Here is a 5,675-nt window from a genome sequence, read left to right as displayed (position 1 = left end):
TAGGTTCTAAGTTTTAAGAATATGACGGCTTTTTTTCACTCCTATTACATACTAATACCTCATGTTTTACAATAACTAGACATTCAATTCTATTAGTTTTGTTTTCTACTTCTGGAATTTTCTGTTCACTTGAACTTGCTGATCTTTGTCTAGACATTTTCCCTATAGTTTGATGATGCCTTTATAAATAATCTTAAACGGTGACAGAGGTAATCTACGCAGTAATAAAGGCTCCCTGACATCTGCCTGGTCTGTTTTACTGGAAAGGGCAGACTTTGATAAAGATCACAATGTAGTGAACTCTGCTTGTTCTTCCCAGATGAAGGTTGTTGAATTAGCTGATAATTGTTGAGTCCACTAAGGTGCAAATGGCAACTGGAAATTACCCAGGAGCCATAAATGTGGAAATTAGATCGCAATACCGCACTTCAAGGTGCTTGGGATGAAAGTCCAGGCATCATCCTCATCTCTTCTCTTTCTTCAATACCCTGCATACCCTCAGCAAATCATTTTGGCTCTACCATTACAGCCATACCTACTATAACCCAGCATCTAACCGACTCCTTTATACCACCACTTGTAACCATTCTGGTCTAAGCCATTAAGCCTTTGCTGGATCATTGCCATCAGCTCTTCCCTAAAGGGAGAATTGACAGGAGAAAGTAAAAATAACAGGTAAAAGATGGCTACACAATATCTCGACTTTCTTTTATGGTATGACCGGTTGTACATCAACATCTGTCAGAATATTTGATTGCAAAAACCAGAAACTCATTCAAACTAATTTTTTATAAAGAATGAAAGTGTAGCCAGATCCCACTAGGCATAAGTCTTGGGAACTGGACACTCAGGAATGACGATCCTGCTCTCCTTCTCCTTGGTCACTGATGGTCACTGCTCTGTGGTCTCTGTGTCTGTTACATCCTCCCATGGGCACTCCTGGCTTCAGCGTACAGAAATTAAATGCCACCTAGCCTTAGGTCTACACAGCTTCCTCTTATTTTAGACTAATTAGTAACTTTATAATTCAATTCCAAATTCCCAGAGGATGATCTCTTGGCTTGGCTTGTTTCAGGTGGCTGCCTCAGATCTAATCAGTTTATACAGGAAACAGTTTCACTGGTTAAAACACTGTTGCCCAGACCCATCGTTTAGCAGAGGGAACCCATTCAGAAAAAGGGGCTTGAAGTAGGCAAACCAAGGTATCTCTGCTACAATTTACCAATCCTTTAAACTCAATATGCTGCTAAGTGGTGTAGTGAGTCAATTATTGTCATGCACACATCCCTTGGGACTCGATAAGCTGAAAATAAGTCAAGAAAGATGAATCTAGCAGGTGAGATAGACTTGGTCTACCTTCCGAAGACTTTTCACCAATAATTTCTACTTAAAATGTTTATTTTCAATTCCTCTTATCTTTATCTCAAGCAGCATCCTGCTAGTGCTAGAGCCTTCTTTACTCTGATGGCCTTTAAACTACATAATAAGGACTGGTAGATTTAGGAATGTAATGAAGTCTTGGTGTTTAATCTTCTATATCTGACAATGTAGTGGACTGCCTTTCTTTTCGTGTCTGATATCCTTTTTAAAAAATTTATCTTTTTATTTTCATTGTATTAACTAAGTGATGCTCGTGCTACCCTGCCGTGGCTAAATGTAACGTAGCTATAATTTGTCAGTGTCGTGCTGTTACCTCATCATGTCCTAGTCCATTCTTTAAAAAGCAGGTAAGAATGAATTCCATTTAGGAGAAGGCCACTTGCCCAAAATCAATCCAAATGAAAAAAGCAATTGATTTGCTGGAAATTAACTTTCGTATTCATTCATTAAAATGAAACAAAATAGTCAAAGCATGGTGGCTTATGCTTGTAATCATAGTATTTCGGGAGGCCAAAGTGGAAGGACCCCTTTTGACCAGGGGTTCAAGACCATTATGAGCAAAAGCATCTCAATCTCCCTCCCCATAAAAATTAGCCCAGAATGGTGGCACACACATATAATCCCACCTATTTCTGAGGCCAAGGGAGGAAGATCATGTGAATCCAGGATTTGGGGGTTGCAGTGAGGTATGGTGGTGCCGTCACACTCTAGCCCTGGTGACAAAGCTAGATCCTGCCTCAAAAAACAAAACAAAACAAAACACAACTTTTGTGAGACACTATTATGGGTAAAATTCTGTGCATGGCACTAAATTTTAAAATAAATAATACAAATTATTGGCTCAGCATCTGTGGCTCAAGTGGTTAAGGCGCCAGCCACATACACCTAAGGTGGTGGGTTCAAATCCAGCCCGGGCCCGCCAAAGAACAATGATGGCTGCAACCAAAAAGTAGCCGGGTGTTGTGGTGGGTGCCTGTGGTCCCAGCTACTTGGGAGGCTGAGGCAGGACACTAGCTTGAGCCCAGGAGTTGGAGGTTGCTGTGAGCTGTGATGCCACAGCACTCTACCCAGGGGGACAGTTTGAGGCTCTGTCTCAAAAAAAATTACAATACAAATTATTTAGTTTTTACTCATTCTAAACCTAAAAATTTCAATTAATTTTAAATGAAATTCTTAAATTTTAGGCCAGGCACTGTGGTGGCTCACCCCTGTAATCCTAGCACTCTGGGAGGCTGAGGTGGGTAGATTGCCTGAGTTAACAAGTTTGAGGCCAGCCTGAGCCAGAGTGAGAACCTGGTCTCTAAAAATAGCTGGGCATTGTGGCTGGAGCCTGTAGTCCCAGCTACTTGGGTGTCTGAGGCAAGAGAATTGCTTGAGCCCAAGAGTTGGAAGCTGCTGTGAGCTATAACGTAAAGGCACTCAAAGAGGGTGACAAAGTGAGACTCTGTCTCAATAAATAAATAAACAATTTTTAAAATTTTCATTTCTAATTTTGATAACAAATTGATTAATTGCAACTAACTTGAAAGAAATCCCATGAGTTTGAAGATCCATAATTTTATTTTTGCCATAATAAAGGCAGTAATTTTGAGGCATTGGTATTTTTGATCAAATGGATTTCTGGATATGTCCCAGTGTCCCTGAGCTTGGAGAGAGGACAGATTGCAAATTCTTACAACTAACCTACATTTGTCATAAATTTCAGGTATTCTTTTACTACTGAAGTTTTGAGAAAGCCAGACTGATGGGAGAAAGCATGCAAATCAAAACAAAAGTAGATAATTGGCTTGAATTGGGGAGCTTTTGAAGTCTTTTTTACCTCAAGGATACTGATGGTAGAACAGGAAACTGACACTTCTGTGTGTATCTACAGTGTTAAGTATAGTACAAACTTCTCATTTTCTTGCCTTTTAGGAGGATAAAATCTCCAATTAGGAGAAGTTAGTATTAATCTCATTTTACACATTAGGAGTCTGACTTTTAGGAAAATTAAAAAAATTTCCCAAGGTTACACATGTTCCTAGGGCCTGGATTGATATTCGTGTCTGGCAGACAGCAAAGCATAGGATTTTTCCACTACACCCCAAGGCCTCTCAACAAGAAGCTGTCCTTTCTGCAAAGTTTTGTAATTCAATGATGGACAATTAGATTTATTTTAAACCTAAATGTAAAGGCAGATCACAAAATCCTGTGGGAATGTGATCTCTCTTTTGCAGTTCCCCCATGGAATCAATCATTTGTGTTTTTAAAAAGCTGTCCAGGTAACCCTAACAAACCCCCTCCCCCGCCCCACTGCCTCCCAATGGACTTCTGTCTCCCGTTCAGCGGGTCAGCTCATCGGGCACAGTCTATGGTGAGTGTCTCCGTTTCCAAGCCTTCCCCGGCCAGGTAAGTGGCTGTCTGCAGTTCTACACTATTCCATCGCTGGACTCATCGCGTTGTCGCACAATTACTTATTTACGTTAAATTTGTCCCTGTTAGGCTGTGTCTTCAGTACCTGACACAAACGCCTGACACTCAAAATCCGTTTCAGGAAAAGTTCAGAGCCACTTGGGAATAGCCTAATAAGGTCCTCGAATCTGTGTTACTGTTCGTTGCATCCTGCAAAATTAACTGCCTAATTCAATAAATTGTACACAGCAAAACAAAATTGTATAGGGTCCAAGGGTAATACGTGGTCTTGGGATGCGGAAGCTGGGTGGTGAACTACATTTCCCGAAACCCACGAGCCCGGGTCGTAGTTGGTTTGCCCACTGTCCATGAAAGCTGGTGACATCCACCAATACTGTGACGACAATCTCTCTGGAGGGGCAGAAGGCTGCCAATCACAAAGAGGAGGGCGGGTGCTTCTGATTTCGGTTTGGAACTAAGAAACCCTTTAAGGGTTTTCTGTGGCTTTTCGCAGGACCAGAGGGGGAGGGGAGTAGGTAACCGCGAGCTGGTCCTCCCAGTCCCCACCCCAGAGTTGGAACTAGTCCTGATGCACTTCCCTCCTCCCTCACGGCTTTTCCATCTTCCGCATCTCTCCTAGTCACGTACCCCTGCTTCCCAGCCACAGTGCCTTGGAGAGGCAGGATTCCCCCCAGCTTGATTCATCCCTCTACATTTTCAAACTTGAGCCAGACTTTTGTATCCAAGCATCTGCGCGAGACTCGCCCAGGGAAGCAGCGAGAGGTCTGAGCAAAAATCCTCATCCCACCCTCCTTTGCCTTCTCAAGAGTGGAGAAGCCATCGGGGATTACTGAGCAGATCATCAGCTTGAGGGCGGATTTAGGGTTCTGGAAAGGAGTAGCAGCGTGGTGTTCACTCTCCCCGCCCCTATCCCCACCCACCCCAGCGAGCCGACTGGATTCGGGGTGGTGTGTCACCGGTCAGGGCAGACACCCAGCCTTGGAGCGGCTCCCTTTGGCAGCCTCTTCCATTCTAGCAACCACCTGCTACGGGTAGACTCATTCTACCCAGGAAAGCTTCAGGAAGGAATCCGCTTTCTCCCCTCCAGGTCTCTCTCCTTTCCTTAGCACCCTCTTAAGTCTGTCATCTCCTTGCCTCTGACATAATTGTTGCCTAGACGCTCTTTTTCAAAACCCAAACCCAAATCGACCCAAAGCAAAGCCCGTCAAACAAGCGACAACAACATTGCAGCCAGAGGCCGGGAGCGTGTACCTCCTCAACCGGCGAAAGCGTAAACCCCGCTGTAATGATCGCGATTGAAATAAAGGTTTCCTGCTGCTTGTTCGCCGTCAACATTTTTACTATGCCAGCTGCAGGAGAAGCAGCTGCATACTCTGGCAGCGCGATTGGGGTGGGAGAAATTCAGCCAGCGTCTGGGATTTTCGCAGAGGATAATTTAAGCCCCAGCTTCGCTCCGGCTGGGGCGCCGGGCGGGGGGGAGGAACCTGAGGGGTTGGCAGCGGCGCGCATGCGCACCCCGCAGCCCAGCTCCGCGGAGGCCCAGCTGCCGCCACCGCCGCGGCCGGTGCTGTACCCGCGGCTGTCGCCGCTGCTCGGGGCGGGCGTTGGTGCCGTGTGCCGAGGCGCCCTGTCAGGCGAGGGGGAGCGGCTCGGCGGGGAAAGCCGGCGGCCGCCGCGGCGCGGGGAAAAAACAGCCCGGGCTCTGAAGGAGCGAGGGCGGGCTGGTCCAGCGGCGGCGGAGCGAGGCGGAGAGCGCGGGAGCCACCCGGGCGCGGTGCGTGCGATGCCCGGCAGGCAGCGGCGCTGAGCGGCGGGGAGGCCCGGCGGCGGCCGCAGACGGAGAGCCGGGGACCCCCGGGACGAGCCGGAGCAGGAGCGGGAGG

This window comes from Otolemur garnettii, unplaced genomic scaffold (genome assembly GCF_000181295.1).
Source record: "Otolemur garnettii isolate 467f Iridium unplaced genomic scaffold, OtoGar3 scaffold00042, whole genome shotgun sequence".
NCBI classification, from domain to species: Eukaryota; Metazoa; Chordata; class Mammalia; order Primates; family Galagidae; genus Otolemur; species Otolemur garnettii.
The sequence above is the reverse complement of the archived record's forward strand: the minus strand, read 5'-3'. Positions refer to the sequence as shown.